Raw genomic sequence first — 18,554 nt, forward strand, 5'->3', positions numbered from 1 at the left:
GTCAGGCCTGCCTCCTTGATCCTGCACAATACCTGCTGAAGGTGATTCAGGTGTTCTTCCCAGGTGTAACTGAAGATCACCACATCATCCAGGTATGCCGCAGCAGACTCTGTTCCTGCCAGGACCTTGTCCATCATCCTCTGAAACGTCGCTGGTGCTCCATGAAGGCCAAAGGGAAGGACCGTGAACTGGAAGTGTCCAAACGGGGTCCTGAAGGCAGTGATCTCTTTGCTCTCTGGGGTAAGGGGAACCTGCCAATACCCTTTGCACAGATCCAGAGTGCTGATGAAATTGGCACCCCCTATCTTCTCCACCAGCTCATCGACTTGGGGCATGGGGTACAAGTCCAGCTTACTGACTCCATTCACCTTCCTGAAGTCCAGACAGAACCTCAGTGTTCCATCCTTCTTGGGAACCAAGATGATGGGGCTGCTCCATTCGCTGGAAGACGGTTCTATCACCCCCAGCTCTCTCATCACCTCCAGCTCCTTCTTCAGGACAGGCAGTAGACGCTCTGGAACCCTGTAGACTGGCTGGCGAAGAGGGTCAGACTCCTTCAAGGTGATATGGTGATGAATAACCTCTGTGCGGCCTGGTGTTTCCAGGAAAAGGTGGAGGGGCAAGATCTGGAGAAGCTCCTTCCTCCTCTCCTCTGACAGGTGGTCCAGCTCCAACTGTGTCTCCACCTGTTGAACTGGAAAGTACTGCTCTGCTGGCTCCTCTTTCTCCCTCACTGCTTGGATGAAGAGTGAGTGGGCTGCTGGTGGTGCAGGGACAGGACGAGGGTGCCATTTCTTGAGCATGTTTATATGGAAAATCTGGAGAGGCTGTTTCCGGTCAGGCATGTGGATCTGGTAGGTTACAGGACCCATCTTCTGCTTGATCTGGTAGGGCCCCTGCCACTTTGCCAACAGTTTGTGTTCTGACGTTGGCAGAAGTAACAGGACTTCCTCCCCAGGCTCAAAGCTCCGTTGCCGAGCTGACCGGTCATACCACTCCCTCTGCTTCGCTTGAGACTGGAGGAGGTTTTCCCTTGCCATGGCCGTGGTCTTCATGAGCTGCTTCCGCATTTCCAGGACATAGGAGATGATGTTCATGTCCTGTTTTTTCCCGGACTCCTCCCAGGTCTCCTGCAGCACATCCAAAGGACCTTGGACCTGGTGGGCATAAAGCAGCTCAAAGGGTGAAAAACCCGTCGAGGCCTGGGGAACCTCACGATAGGCAAACAGGAGAAACGGTAGCCATTTGTCCCAGTCCTTTCCAGTCTCAGTTAAGGCTACATCAGGAGCTGTCTCACAGGCATTAGGCGCTTCTATCACTGGTGCACCTGACTGACTAGATGACTGTGCTTCAGGGACTGGAGTAACCACGGGCGCCTTCACCTTAGACCTTGTGACTACCCCACATAACCTCTTCCTGCTCTCCTGAATGAGGTCATATAAAGTAGGCAGATCTGTCCCTAGCAAGATGGGATAGGGCAACTCTGGGGCTACACCAACCTTCATCAAGTAAGCCTGGCCTTCAGCTTCAATGTACACCTCAGCAGTGGGGGTCTGTTCCTCGTGTCCATGGACACAAATGACTGGGACTGTGTCTTCCTCATTCCACAATTCCCTAGGAATTAGCTGTGCTTGAACAAGGGACTGGGACCCACCTGTATCTAAAAGGGCTGTGTAAGGCTTGCCATTTAGCTGTACAGTGACCAGTGGTGACTGTTCTTCAGGGGGGACCATAAACTCAGGTCTAGGGACGTAGCACAGGCTGGTGGCTTTATGCTTCCTAACAGGGCAAACTGGACGAGTATGGCCTGCCTCACCACAGTTGTAACACACAACCTCTGCCTTGTCACCTGGCTGAACCTTGCTCCTGGTGTACTCCTGAACCACTGGCCTGCTGGGTTTAAACTGGCTAGAAGAGCTACTGGCTGAACCACCTCCTCTTACCATACCCTCAGACTTACCTCTGGCTTGGTGTCGCATTCCAGCATAGCGATATGCTCCTGGACCCTTGTGTGCTGCGACGTAGGCATCCACCAGCTCTACCGCCTCTGCTGCCGTCTCTGGGTCCTGTTCTTTGGTCCAGGTCTTCACCTCAGGATACAGTACCCGGAAGTACTGCTCAAGGACCATCGTTTCCATGATCTGCTCTTTGGTGGCAGTGCTGTAGTTTACCCACTTGCAGAACAAGTCCTTGAGGCGGGTATACAGCTCATGTGGAGACTCTTCTGTTGGTGTGTCAAGGGAACGGAAGCGCTGGCGGTAAGTGTCCCTGTTGATTTCATATTTCTTCAGCACTGCCTCCTTCAATCTGTCATAGTCCTTGGTGTGTGCTGGGTCCATGGCCACAAAAGCACTTCTGGCTTTACCAGTCAGCAATGGAATAAGGCGGATGGCCCACTCTTGCTGTGGCCAGTTGTAAACAGCTGCCAGTCTTTCAAAGGTGGTCAGGAAATGTTCGATGTCATCAGTGTCGTCTAACCTTGTCAACTTGGGTTCTCCCACCAGCGCCCCTCTGCCCCGTGCTGTTGGCGAAGCCTCCAAGTCCAATTGGAGCTGGGTGACCTGGTGGTTGAGGACACTGAGCTTCTGCTCCTGTTTCGCCACCTCCTTCTCCTGCCTCTTGTCCCTTTCCATCTGGAATCTCATGAAGGTCTCGAACATCTGGGCCAGGCCGGAGAAACTTGACTCTGGAGCAGAGGTTGAGCCGACTGTGGGTTGGAAGCCTTCCTCAAGGACTCCCCCTGTGGCACCGTCTTCATCCGGCGGCTCTGCTTGCTGCTGTTGCTGCTGTTGTTGCTGTTGCTGCTGTCGTGACTGCTGCTGGTTCTTTGGAGGCATGGTTGGAGTTGTCTTCTTTGTTTCTGACACCACATGTAAGGTTGGCCGATTGGTTGAGGCACAAAAGAGATGGTTCTGTTCATTCAGTCCAGGTGTTTTATTTACAGCAGTGCGGTCCCATGCAGCTTATTTACAGTGCAGACAAATTTGGCCAAAATGCAGAAAAAAGGAAAAACACAACTTGCAAAAATAAACAAGAAGAAAAATATACAAGGCAAAAAATAGATATACTTATACGCTAACTGCACTATAAGGCAATGCCCCTTTAGATAAGGGCCCTCCGCAGCTGACAGTGTCCTGACCTGCCTCAGCAAGGTCTGCTATGCTCTCCCAAAGGAGCTCCAGCCTCCACCTTTATATAGTAGCTGGCTCCAACCAAGAGACATCAATTATAACTGATAATCAATTATCTCCTAGCCATATTCCCCTGGTTCAAATTATCACACCATATTATAAACAATAATAATAAAGGTCATTAGACATTTCCAATAACAATTGATCACTCCAAATGCATTTAAATAACATTTCAAGAAACACCATGAAACACCCCTGCCACTTTACCACACTTGGTCCGAACCCCCGGAAACCCCCCACTAGAAAAGGAAGTGGAACGCTCCGTCTCGGGTTTTCCGGGTCTAAAAGAGAGGATCGTCCAGTGCAGCACAGAAACAGGTGACAAACAATTCCCTTGTAAAAAGTACATAAATAAATACTCCTTTAATTACAAAGACTATATGTCTCTTGTCTTTTCATTTTTACATTGCAATGTTTTATGTAAACGAGTTACACTACAACTGGGTCGCTATGTATTAACGCTATATTGGTGACCTCCGACATCACAAACAGAGAGAGAGAGTGAGAGAGAGAGAGAGAGCAAACGCAACAATATCACAGCAACACAGACACCTCTATGCCAGCAAGATGTAGTTAGAAGTGGCTATGCAGCGTTGTGTGTGTGTTTGCACCTTACTTTCTATAGGGCACGGGATATCCCCGTGACAAGCACCAAGTCTACAAGTGCACCATTACGAATCATAATGGGCTTGCGATCTGTAGAGCCAGTTTTGCCGCCTGGTCTATTTTCTCTGTGTGCCGCGGCGCGTATTTCAAAGAAACACCATAGAAATACACTATAGATGGTCATGTCTACATTTTATCATCACAGAAGCACAAATATATTAAATGATCAACTTACCAGGGTCTTTACTGTTGTTGTTGATTAATCCATCTGCACTGATACAAGTTTTAAATGCAACACATTGTAGGATGATGATCTATCTAATTATCACTTGCCTTTTGAAAATTTGCAATTTGAATCTGAAAAATATAGCAAAGAGAGACTGGTAATGCTAAAGCTTAGCTATTAGCCTTTATGCACAGTTTGTCCTTGGGGGCATCTGTAGTCCACCAGCTTTGCTGTGGTTTTGTATGGTATACCATGGTATACTGGATTTTAGTCCTTTCCATAACACTTTGCTTTACCAGTTCCAGTCAATACACTGCCTGCTAACTGCGAGGGAGCTAGCCAACATTAGTTAGCTGCATTTTCATATAATTCATGCTACAGTGCATCTTATAGTAACATGTTTGCTGGATTATCCTACATAGTGTTATTGATTCTGATTTCACTCAAAGTTGTTAACGGCCTAATAAATCGGTAATTGGAACTGAGAAGAACTCTATAGTTTGCCAGTTTGCCAGTCAAGTTGATGGCCTGGATAACGTGTCGCAATTCCTGGCGCAGCGCAAAAGCAATTGTGGGTGCAATTGGTACTGCCAGCACAAGGTATTTACTAAAGTAGGGCAGGCAAATGAGCGGAGGCGCAGATAATTAATTAGAATTGCGACTGCGCTAATGTAAGGGCCACCTAATGCGCACAATAGCCCATTAGCGGCAACGTAATGGTGGGCAAAAGAAGTGCAAATGTCTCTCCAGTGGAGCTGGAAGTGTTGGTGGCAGAGAAACCCCCAAAGAGTTGCACAGAAGAGATGTTTTACCAATGCGTAAAAAGTCACTCTGGAATGACATAAAGTGAATACAGTTGGGCAGAGACATTGGTTCATTATAAGTGTCAGCAAATCCAGAGAAGAGCCTGCAACTTTTCTTTTTTGTTTATTTAGAAAATAGCCTGCATTTTGAGTGCATATTCTGTTACTCTGCCAATGAGGCTTAAATTGTACATTTTTAAGTCAGCATACTCATTTAAACCCTGTGATCTAATGACTGCATGTTATGCTGTGTAGATGACTGTGTCACTTTGATCTTAGAGCTGGTTCCAGAGACAGTTTGGGCAGAGCTATCCTATGCGCAAAATGATAAGACATGCTTTTCCTAGGTCTTAAATTCTGTGCACAATCAGCAGGTGTTAACGGCCACCGCCTTGTGAGAAATCACGTCCACTGCCAATTTGCATCATTCCCTCCCATTATTTCGCGCCTCAGCCTTGGAACACCCACAAATGCATGCAATTAGACCCAGGGTTGGGAATACATGTAACGGCCTTACGTATTTAAAATACAAAATATGAGTAACTGTATTCCGTTACAGTTACAGTTTAAATTGGTGGTATTCTGAATACAGTTACTGTCTTTAAAAATAGATTACTTGAAGGGATTACTTTGTTTTGTTTTATTTGCTCTAAAATTCATATGAGCCACGCATTTTCCATAAACAGATTCAAAAATGTGCAACAATTTGTGTGCGCGCAGTACACCTGCCACACACCACAAGACAATGGCAATGTCGGAGGAGACACACAGCCAGGACACTCTCAGGAATGCGTATTTGACATGGAAATATAAAGAACATTTTACTTACAAACATGGTCAAGAAGGTTGCAACATTACGGTGCAGTGCAAGCTCTGTTTGTCATCAACCAAGCTGCATCAAAAGACTAATTTGAAGAAGCTAGCTAGACTGCCGGCCTGCCTGCGTTAGCTAGTTAACATTAGTGGCAGAGTAGCTGGCTAGCCATTCTGGTGATGTAGCTAACCATCAAGCTAGCAGACTGGATAACTAATCTCTAGGTGACTAATTAGTGATACATATCGGCAATTCGGATAAGACAGTTAGTCAAACGAAGTTAGCCAAAATTTTTCTGTAGACAGTATAAATTGCAGGACAAAACATACCACATCTGAGTTTACATACTTGCATAACTTTTCCTCTGAAGCATTGGCGATTTTAGACTCTTTTTATGGGTGCTCAAGCACACCTAAATTTCATTTCAGCACCCCTAAAAAATAATAATAATTATAATAATTAAGCCCGATGGACCCGCCAGTACCGGGTCCACGGCGCACTTTTGACGTTTGACAAGCTCTCACGAGCTCAGTTTTTAAACTGGAGCGGAGTTCCAGTATTAGCGGAAACTAGACATCTAGACGAATATGTAGGTACCAGCCATGGTATGCTAGCTCGCTGGGAAGCGGGCGTAACATTGCTCCAAAGTCGGCGAAGTTTTTGACAAAGGTAAATGGGCATGACTATTTTCAAACGGGTCCCTTGACCTCTCACATCTGAATGAAATTGGGCTCATTAGAACCAAGGAGGTTCTATATTAGAACCGCAAGAGTCTTAGCTTTACAACCATGTCTGACATATCAGCTACATGAGCTCCAGGGTCCTAAAGACACAGGGTTCTGCATGCAGTGAAAAGATATTATTCTCGCCTTTTTTATTTCCCTATTTCTGCACACCTAAACAGTCATGGAATTGTAGAAGTTGGGTATGGCTACAAAGCTGAGACTCTTGTGAATCCAAAGAGAGAGAATTGCATTCATGTGTGATGAAATATGGCCTCATAGTAACCATTTCAATGTGATGACAGCATTTTTTAAAAATTGACCTTACTGTATAAAATGACCTATGAGAGAGAGCAGGTGAGAAAGTGGACAGGTAGTCAAGACCACATAGTTATAATGCCAAGGCAGCTTCTGTTTTGCCCACATTCATTCATTGCTTGATGATATGGTGGACTGTCCCCATGTGGTTCAGAGACTGAAACAATGTTTTGTACATTTCTCCTCATATCTGCTTTGCTAAAACTTGATCTTTTACTTACTTTGGAAAGTTCAGGTCATTATGATTGAGTCTTTGCTTCAGGTTATATTAACTAACTGAGGGTTCTCTCTAAAACAGGTGTATTATATTGAAATCTGTGATTGTTCATTCTGAACCATTATTATTATACTACAATAGACCACCCAACTAATTAGGTGCTTCTGAAGGTAGGCATTGTGTACCTAATTGAATTGAGGTTTGCCAAAGTGAAAGGGGTTGAATACTTTTGCAAACAGCATATTCATTTTTTCATTTTCTTAAAAAATATTTTGTGGTGTAAAACTCATGTTACTTACTAGTAATTCATTAAAAGTATTATTGTTGTAAATTATGTTATCCAGTGAAATGAGTGATTTAGCAGGGGGGTTGAACACTTTAAGGCACTGTATGCATGTCACATTCTCATTAGGGGCTGAGCCCCCCTAAAAGGTCTGATCCTAGAATCGCCCCTGCTCTGAAGACAATAATAAGGTCATTCCTAAGCAAGTGTTAACTACATTGAGTGACCCAGACAAATGCCCTATGCGCTGGCTTAGTAGATCAGAAAACAAGGTTTTAGCACCCGCAACGCGATTTGCATGTATTGTAGTATGGTATACATACAGTATTGTAGAGCAGGAACTAGGTATGGCAGGAAGTATAGGAAAACCATGGTAAATAAAATCATGGCAGTTACCACAAATGTTTGTGAGCGTAAGTAGTACTGTTGAATTACTTTGCGTTGAATTATTGTTACCTTTTACCCCACTGAATACAAATCTTTGCTACTACAATTTCCTCATTGGTGTAAATAGTTGTACCATACCTTATTGTATATATTTATTGATATGTTTTATTTTAACATTCTTATGACAGGACCAAAACCCTGGTTTAACAGAGTTGGTTGATACATCACATACCTTGCTTAGAGAGAGCTGAACACCTTGTCTTGAACTTTTCTACCATGGGTGTTTTGCGCACCACTTCATGCCTCCTATATGCAAAGGTCTTTTCCATTTTCGTCCGCATGAACTCCCGGTTGTCCCGTTTCTTCACATCTGACAGTTCCACTCTCAGATTCTTGTCAGATTCTCCAGTAGGGAAGGGGGGGCAATAGTTCACCTCAGACCTCTTGGGTTTCTTGATGCCAAAAGCAGCACTTGCTTTTCCCTCTGGTTTGTGCTTGAGAGAGTTTATAGTCACCTCAGGACATCCAAGCTTCCTCAGTTGAGTGCGGTACATTGCCAATTTATTTTTCAAAGTGGCTTTCCATCCAGCATATCCAGACAGAGTTCCTCTCTAAGTTAGGCATGGATGTTTTGAGATGAGGGCCTCTCCAACTGTGCTGAATTCCTTGTCACTAAGATAAACTTTGCAACGGATAATTTCTTGCACCAAGCCTTCTAGAATATTGGACTTCAGTTTATGATCTGGAACAAGCAATGTTTCCTTTTCACTGTAAGCCGCATATCTTACAGCGAAAAGGGTACATTGCTTGTGTCCGCCGCACGTTTCAACTCTGCATCATAACAGAACTAAGGAACACGGAAAATGCTTGGCCAAAATGACCTTGAGCGGCTTGAATCTGATGACCTTGAGACAGTTGACTCTGGTGAGGACAGTATGTCAGTGTCAACACATCCGCTAGACTGGGATGAAGACTCACCGAGAGGGCACCTGCAGGGAGCAGTGGCTGAGGTAAAACATCCGTCAGCACATTGGGGAGTTGAGGCCTCTCTCTGGATGATCACTTTAATAGTCCCTTTATCCTGTACCTCAGTCATTGTCAAGTGAGGTTCATAAATTCATTTCTGAATAGTTCATCCATAACCTGAAGTTGGAAGCTTGAGGAAAGGCCACACTGTCTTTTTGCCTCATTACTAACTTCTTGCTCGGATCCAGGTAGGCCATTTGGCAAGGTCACTTTCTAGCAGTCAGTTCACGTAGCAAAATCGTCAGTGGTTGGCTACCATTGAGAGGTCTAGGCTGTGGCTCATAGGCGAGCTTAACACCTTAAAACCCAAGTGGAGGACCATCACCCGGACACTGTGGTACAGTGAAGATATGGAAATACAGGCATGAAGATGGACAGGCAGGCAGGGTAACGTACCTTCACCGATACTGTGGTGAATCATAGTATGTCATGCATGTGACCATAGTTCAGATGAAGGACAATTAAATACTTAGTTTAACTTTTATGTCTTTTTAATGTCACCATGTAACTCAACCATGTGATTCAACCATGTAGCCAGCCAATGGATAGACATCATTCAGTTCATTGAGTGCTACCAGTTCCATGTCTCTTGACGGTGATGTACTTAGTTCAAAGGCTCTGTAGTGACCATTATACCACTCACCTAGCACTGTCACAGTGAGGAACAACTTCTCATTGATTACACACATTTGCACAATTTCAGCAAATTCTGGTTATCCCCCCAATGATCCATAGCTTACTATCATACTGTATGAAATGCCATTACTTGATGCATTCTAGGCAAGTGTGCTAGTGCTCATCAGCTGATGTTTTGAAGCCGGGGACAAAGGTATGTTTTTAAAACAATGGGTGTGTTTAACAGTCTGCTTGAAAAAACTATGCTTGGCCTCAAACCGCATTGTCCAGACTGCCACAAGAGGACCAAAACACTGTATCAACTGAGGATAGTGCTCCAGATAGTGGTGCTTGGGTGGAATTCTGATATCTGGAAATAACTCTTGGTACCTTTGTCTATGTTCCACAGTCTTGCACTCAAGGTTTAAATTGATTCATCGGTATGCACAGGTGCAACAACTAACTCAACAATCTCTTTTAAATCCATAAGCGCAAGCCATGCTGGCTCATTTTCAGGTACAAGGGGTCCTACCATCAGTGGGAGCAACCGCAGCGGGCTCCAATTTTCATGAGCATTGCCTCCAATTGTTTTCTGAGAAAGAAACTCTGTGTTACGATGTGGCTTATTCGTTTCATCAGACCGTTAATAGGGAAAAGCAATTATAGCTTTGTTGAGGTCCTCTAATGAAAACAATCGCTTTGATATCAATGATGCCAAGCAGTGTGCCAGCTCTACAGGGACAATACCCTCAAATAAATCATGAGCAATATCAGGCAGATATCCACAGACAACATCGTTTAACTCCGCTTAACAATTTACGTTGCTCTCATTAGCTGATTTTGAATGTTCTGCATATCTCTCTCTTTTTCTAAGGTTAAAAGCACCAGAGGCAACACAATTAGATTGGAAATCACACCTCTTTGCCATGCAAAGCCAGCAATACTGTGAGCTCCCAGGTTATCAGCCACTACACTGTACACTGTGCACTGTGCCTCTAAGACATTTACCCACCGTGGTCCTCAAGAGTTTTAAGCTCTTGAACAAGAGGTTCCAAGACTTTGTTGTAACCATATGTCTTAATACCATCACTTTTGCAAAGAACGGCTAGATAAATGGATGATAAAGATGAGTGAGACCAGTGGTGTCGTTAGGCCTGGGCGTCCGAGGCTACAGCCCCGAATGTTTTATGAATAGCCCCGGATCTCAAAAAAAAAAATTCAAGTTAGTAGTCAGAGCGGGCCGGTTATTTTCGTGAGCCAGCTTTGAAGCCCGGCTTTGGGTGCATCGAGGTACATGCCGGGACACAAATCAAACTCACCTGTCGCTGCCTACTACGTGTGTCTGTTTGGTAGCGGGCTCTGCCAATCTGTCATCGTGTAGTTTGAGTCGAACTAAAGGAATAGGCTACGTTATGGATGATTTTAATCGGTCGGTCGGTCCTAGTCTAGGTCAGAGAAGGCAAGGTGGGCTACATACAGCCAGCCATAACAGCCAGGAAACACAATGTCAGGAAAAGACAAGACAGGTTATGGATCTTCTTCACGTTTTCAAAAGAGGAAGAAAGGTAAGATATGTTATAGGTTAGTTTAATCAAGTGATTGATTATCCATTTCTGGAAAGACAGCAAAAATCAGGCGAGTTGACTAACAGGCGGCCAGATGGACACTGGAGTGTTAGCTTGGACTGACACTTAGCTGATAGCTTCATGGTTAGATGCCTACAAGCTACAGCAGTTTTTTTTTTAGCTCAACATCTTCAATATAATATTGGATCACTGTAAACAAAATGTTACTATTTCTCTCCAGTCAGCTGGTTAGTCAGTTAGTTACTGAATCCTCCCATTCAGGTCTACTTATGTGGGCTGCTGAACATTAAATGCAAAAACGAATTCTCTTTTATATAAATATATATATATAAACTAATTATCTTCACATGAAACATTATTTTCAACTTAAGACATTGTTTCCATTAAACGTGAGACAATGTTTAAAAATGTAATTTTTTATTTATGCCTCTGTATATTTTACTATGCTGGTAGACTCCTCCAGCCATTCAGAATGGATTAGGCTTTTCATGGTGATCTTTGATGTGGAATTGAAAATATCAGCTTCCTAACAGAAGGACATCACAGGTTAAATAATTTACTTCTTAAAATGAGTTATGCTTAAAGTTAAGTTTCCATACATAACAAACAAACCAAAGTAGTTCACTATTAGGTTGTAGTAATATAGTGATATAGGTAGTGAAATATATAGAAATATAACTTTTGATTGAATATAACTCACTGGATTATGATTGGATTGGATCTTTTTTTTTACAGTAAAGAGACAGATGAGGAGTGAGGAGCACATACTGTATATCATATATATATTTAAAGTTTTATATATTAATTGATAACTGTGTCTCTGTTCATGACAATGTCATTTACTGCCCTCCTGCTTTGTGTCTCCAAAGGCTCTGTTGTAGTGGTGAGTATTATGGCTTTTACCATTCAATTTTAATCTGCTGAAAACTGGATATTCAGGAATCAAATTAAACCCCTGTTTGGAACTACTCAATGATGGACTCATGTAATGACAGGATATACCCTGACTTCTCTTAAACCACACCAGACAGCTGGAAATGAAGCGAATTGTGAAGAAGAAAGCCACAGGGAATTGTAGCGTACTGGTGGAGGCACATGTGAAACCCCACAACTGACCCAGGAAGAAGAGGTGGTGTTGAGTACCGGAACCATAGAGAGCGTGAAAGGATTGGGTGGAGCTGATACATCTCTACAAAGTTTACGCGCATGCATGAACATAACATAAAACAAGATGCCGAACAGAATCCAAAAGATATTCATATTAAGATATATTGGCGCGCTGATCAGTATGACATCATACTATAAAGCAAGGAATCTCTGTCTGTATGTGTGTCCTTCGCATATCTTGAGAACCGTTCGTCCGTTCTACTTCACACTTGGCGGGTGTATTGCTGGGGACCCAAGGACGTGCGGTGTGTCACATTCAATCCACATACAATCCACTCTTATCCACAGTAACTTACAATGATGAAATCATCCTGGGAGTCCAGAGGAACACAGTCAGTAATGCATGCAGGGCAGAACTCGGCCAGTATCCAATCATCATCAACATTCAGAAACGAGCCATCAAATTCTACAAACATCTCCGATCCAGCGACCCCCACTCCACTCCCCACTCTATCAGTATAAAGCTCTCCAGTGCCAAGAGTCGAACAAGGACAAGAAGAGTTCCTTCTGGACACAAACACCAGGGATTCAGGACTATCCTCAGTCTCTCTGGACCAACCAAATAAAAGATAGGCAGAATTTACCCAGAGTTCAACCATCTGCCTTATCCTCTCAAACTGCCCTACCTGTGTGGGGAGAAAAGTCAGTGTGCAGCATTAGCTGCTAAATTTGTAGATTGCTGTTACACTTTAAGGGAAGAGGGACACACAGCTGAATGAGAAATGTGAAGAATAATATATGAATGGTATATGAAAAGTTCTGTTTTTTAATTGGCTAAGGTGATATTTTGCTGGTTTATGTTTCCTCAGAAACACAAGTGACATAAACACAGAAACATTTATAGTCAGTAGACAGTGGAGGTACAGCAACACACACACACACACACACACACACGCACACACACACAATAATACTTGGGAGGGGATGGAATTATTTTTCTGTTACTTAATTTTTTTTGTTATTTAATAATTTAATTCATGATTAATCTCTTGTTACATGCTTTGACAATATTGTTTGTTTGTGAACTGCCATGCCAATAAAGCACCTTGAATTGAAATTGATTACAACATTAGAATAAACTTAACTTAACAACAGTAAGGAGTACATGGCTCAGAGCCACAGCGCCCTGACCTAAATATTATATAAGATAAGATTATTTCCTGCTAGGAAATAGAATAAGAACTCAGGTGACAGGTAGTAATTATAGTTTTACTTGAAGAGGTGGAACATATGGTAGGGAGGGGGAGCTGAGACGTATTCCTCAAAGAGATGTTTTCAGCCAGTCCACCATGGAGGAACTTTAAAATAACAAAAAAAAAACCCCAAGAGCCTCTAGTTAGAGTCATCTCTGGACAGAGTGCCATAGTGGCTGGGAGACCCCACAATGAAAAAAGGGGAGAGGGCATATTACTCAATTTACGACAGCCCCGCAGACCCCAGGCACTCCAGCCGCCCCAGGACACCCGGCGGAGCCCCGCCCCACGCCCCCCCGCAGGACCCGCCACCGGTGCAAACGGCCCACAGGGCATCCCCCACGGACCCCACGATCAAGCCGCCCCCACAAGAGCCCGACAGGACCCAGACCGGGCGACCGCATCGGCCAACCCACCAGTTTGTGAAGACAGCACCCGTCTTCACAAACCCGCCAGCCGATCAGACGAAGAGAGATGAAAGCCACCCCGAGCGCGACACCGCCAAGAAACCGAAGACCGCCACACAAAGGCAAGATATAAGGGTAGATATAACTGTGTGTCATCAGCATAGCTGTGAAAGGAAACATTATGCTTACGAATTATATGACCAAGTGGAAGCATGTAGAGGGAGAAGAGGATGGGGCCAAGAATAGAGCCCTGGAAATTAATCAATCCTTCCGGTTCCGGTGGCATGGAATGAATGAGATCGCATCCGAATGATCCGTATTTATTGAATTAAGTTATTAAGTAAGGACTTATTCTTCACTTTCTCTACAAATACTGGAACGCTGAATCAAGGTGCATGGGAAAACGGGAGTAGCACTTCGAGTATTATAAAGCAACGCAACGATGCCGCCAAAAGGCTTCAAACAAACAATGTGTAACGCTGAGCTGGCAACTACACTGCGCGAAATTGTTCGCGAAGAAATATCTGAGGCGTTTGACACAAAGTTGCAACCTGTGAATGAGCTAATTGCAAGTCTAAAATCAAAAGTGGAGAAATGTGAGGGGAGTTTGGGAACTCTTGAATCCTTTGCTAATGACTCAGCCAAAAGGCTCTCACAACTCGAAATCGATCAGGAGACTCTACGGAATGAAAATAAAACTCTGCGATTAAAACTGGATCAGCTCGAGAACCACTCCCGTAAATGCAACATCCGAGTCTTGGGTCTGGAGAACAACATTGAGGCGGGTAACCCAACTAAATTTATTAATAACTTTCTCTGTGAGCTGCTTGGGAAGGAGAAATTGGGTCCCATACCACCGGCAATTACTGCTCACCGCACTGGCCCGCTACATAAGACCTCTCGCTGCATGATTGTGCGACTGTACAGCTCTGAGCTGAAAACGACAATTATCCGTTTAGCAGCAAGACATGCGCCTATGATGTACAGGGGCAAAAGAATTAGTATATATCCAGACCTGAGTGCAGATACCAGGAAACAGAGAGACGAGTTCAAGGAGCTGAGACTGAACCTGCGAAGACTGAGCATAAGACATGGATTTATCTACCCGGCCAAGCTGATCCTGACGTTTCAGGACAAGACACTCATTTTTCCCTCTCTAGAAGAAGCCCAGGAATTCTATGAGAAAAATATCAAATCCGACCTGGACGAAGAAACGGACGCTGTGCAACAGGAGTGACACATTCCATGGAGTGAATAATTTGATGGCGTAGCCTAATGATGAACTCTATATGTGGACTTATAAACCTGAGAACGGACTAATAGCTCCTTAAATGTTTATTAATGGCAATTCTTTGGATCGAACTTGGAAGGATCAAGTAATTGTCTAAGGCAAGGTTGTATTTTCATTTTATATTCTGTTTGTTAAATATATTATGTTATGGCTCAGGTTAAAATAATTTCTGGTCATGTATTCTTTTTCTCTCTTTCCAATATTCAGTATATCTATCTATTTTGTTTAGTTATTTTTATTGTTTTTCCTTCTTATTTCCATATACTTTGTTGTTTCATCACCTTGATTTAACTTATAAGGATAAATGTATATCTGAATAAGTCCAATATGAAGAATGTAGGATCTGTCAGGAGTGGTTGTCTCATCGCCACTATGCTACAACCCTGCAAGGATAAAGTAGGGTGTTGGGGACTGGGATGGGGGGGCAGGTGGGAGGGAGGGAGGGTAACTGGTTGGGATGTGGGGAAGGTCTGTATGTGGGGAGGGGAGTGGGGTTGGGGTTGGGGTTGGGGTGGGGGGTGGCATAGGGTCTTCTCTGTTTTTTCTTTCTTTATGTGCAAATATAAAGTTAGGATTTTTTTTAAGTTTGTGAGTGTCTTCAACATGTACTTTTTCTGTTTGCAACACTTGGTAAAAATAGACTCCCCTCTTGTTAACACCATGGATCTAAAATCCTATGGCTAGTTTGAATATTTTTTGTTGTAACTTGAAGGGCCTTAACTGTCCTAATAAAAGAGTAGCCTGCTTAGACTTACTAGCAAGAAATAAGATTGATTTAGCTATGCTACAGGAGACACATCTGCTTAGAAAGGATGTTAGTAGATTGGAAAACCATCTCTATAAAGTGTGTGCTTCCTCTTCTGCTTTAAATAAAACAAAAGGGGTAATAATACTAACACGTAAAACACTTCAAACAACCATTATTGATAAAGGGGGTGATGAAGATGGTAGAGTCGTCTTTATTAAGTGTATATATAATGGAAGGAAAGTGGCATTCGTCAATATATATGCACCAAACACATATGAAGATCTTTTTTTTTACTCGGCTGAATAAGGTATTGGCCGAACTCTCTGATTTTGAATTAGTAATTGGTTCTGATATGAATGCCATACTAGATCAAAAATTGGACAAATCAAGCAAATCTCACTCCAACCTACAAACAACTAAAGCATTAAAGCATTTACTTTCTGATTTTAATCTTAGGGATGTTTGGCGGGCACACAATCCCACATCTAAGGAGTATACCTTTTATTCAAATAGGCATAAATCTTTTTCAAGGATAGATTTCATATTAATGTCTGCATCCCTTATGTCTTTGGCTCAAAATATAGAGATAAAGCACATGAGCCTAACAGACCATCATGCATATAAATGTCAACTGTTGATTACTAATTTACCTAAAAGAGCCACTAGGTGGCGGTTTAATTTAACCTTGTTACAAAATCAAGATTTCTGTGAACAATTTGAATGGGAACTAGCAGAATTTTTAAAGATTAATAGACAGTCAGTGGATGATGCTAGGTATCTCTGGGACTCAATAAAAGGCTTTATAAGAAATAATGTAATTTCATACTCCTCTAGACTGAATAAAGAGCAACTTCGAAATATACATGAATTAGAAACTTCAGTATCTGACCTAGAACGATCTCAGCAAATAAATCACTCTGAACGAATAGCAAAGTCTTTAGCTAAAATAAAAATAGAGCTTAATTTATTACTAACACAGAGAGCCGAATTTGTCATACATAAAACTAGACTTAATCATTACTGTTATGGCAATCGCCCTAGTCGTCTTTTGGCTAATAAATTAAAAACGAATGACCAATTTATAAATATAGCAACTATTACATCAGAAACTGGGACTACATTAACCGACCCTAAGTTGATTAATCAAAGATTTTGTAACTTTTATAGACAGCTGTACACTTCAGATAACAATTCCTCAGCATCAGATAGGGACAATTATATTGAGAAACTGAATCTGACTTCACTATCAACAGAGGAATCTTCTATATTAGGGGCCCCTTTATCACTTGATGAGCTTAAACAATCTTTAGCAAAAATGAATAAGGGTAAGTCACCTGGAAATGATGGCATTCATCCGGAGGTCTATTTAAAATTTTGGACCCTTTTGGGACCACCGCTGTTGGTGATGTTCAATACAGCTATTCAGAAAGGATCTTTTGGAAGAGATGCAAATACAGCATTAATAACACTTCTTTTAAAAAAGGACAAGGATCCAACCAATTGTGCTAACTACCGCCCCCTGTCTTTATTAAATGCAGATATTAAACTATTTTCAAAGATACTCTCAAGCCGTCTGGAGAACTACTTACCTAAATTGATTCATCCAGACCAAAGTGGATTTGTCAAAAAGCGCCTATCAGCTGACAACTTACGTCGTCTATTACACATTCTGGATACTTCTGACAATCTGGCATCATCAGCCATATTATCAGTTGATGCAGAAAAGGCCTTTGACCGAGTTGAGTGGTCTTTTTTATGGTCCGTATTGAATCACATGGGCTTGGGGTCAAATTTTATTAATATGGTAAAAACCATTTATGCAAATCCTTCAGCCAGTGTAGTCACAGGTAACATATGCTCTCCTCCTTTCAAAATAAGCAGAAGCAGTCGTCAAGGAGATCCAATCTCATCAATGTTATTTATTTTATCACTGGAGCCATTGGCACAGTCCATTAGGTTATCTCCAAGTATTACACCAATAAAAATAAAATCTACCCAGCACCATATATCTTTATTTGCTGATGATGTCCTTCTGTTTTTTTCTGATATAAAGCACTCTCTTCCATACATCCTCAATATCTTCGAACAGTTCAGCTATGTCTCCAGTTACAAAATAAACTGGACTAAGTCCTCTCTATTACCTTTGAACCCTATAAGTAAAGACGAATGTGCAAATTTTAATATCCCGGTAGTCTCTCACTTTAAATACTTAGGAATAAATGTATTTGCATCTCTAGAAAAAACAATTTCTAAGAACTATAGTAGCACTCTTAACATGATCAAACGTGATTTGGAAAGATGGCATAATTTACCCATTTTCCTATCAGGCAGAATCTCAATAATCAAAATGAACGTGCTTCCTAGAATAAATTTCTGTAGTTATATGTTACCTCTAGCACCCCCTCCGAGATATTGGGACAAAATACATAGCATTATTACTAGGTTTTTATGGAGGGGCAGACGCTCAAAAATAAAACTGGCCAATTTACAAAGAAAGAAGGAGTTAGGCGGGCTATCAGTACCCAATTTTGAATTGTACTTTCAGGCTCTTACCTTTCGTCCCTTAATAAATTGGTTTAATGGCAATACTTCATCTCCATGGCTTAATATCGAGAGGAATTTGGTGGCCCCAGTTCCATTGAAGGACATTTTGTTTACAGGTTTTTCTGTTAGAAAATGTAGACTGAAGTATGGTCTAATAATAGCTTATGCAATTCAAAACTTTCGGAAAATAGAAAAGATATATAATTGGAAATCTAAATGGCATGCTAACACACCAATATTTTATAATAGCTTATTAAAGACTGGAGGACAATATTTTATCTCACCTCAATGGTATAATTCAGGTATACATAGCTTAGGAGACATTATGAATGATACTGGTTTAAGAAGCTTTCAGGATTTGAGGGAAACATACAAATTGTCATCCAACTCCTTTTTTCTATATTTACAAT

The sequence above is a fragment of the Centroberyx affinis genome, unplaced genomic scaffold (assembly GCF_046629955.1).
Source record: "Centroberyx affinis isolate AG114_WGS23_722 - 3 ecotype Tasmania unplaced genomic scaffold, CSIRO-AGI_Caff_v1 ptg000721l_1, whole genome shotgun sequence".
NCBI classification, from domain to species: Eukaryota; Metazoa; Chordata; class Actinopteri; order Beryciformes; family Berycidae; genus Centroberyx; species Centroberyx affinis.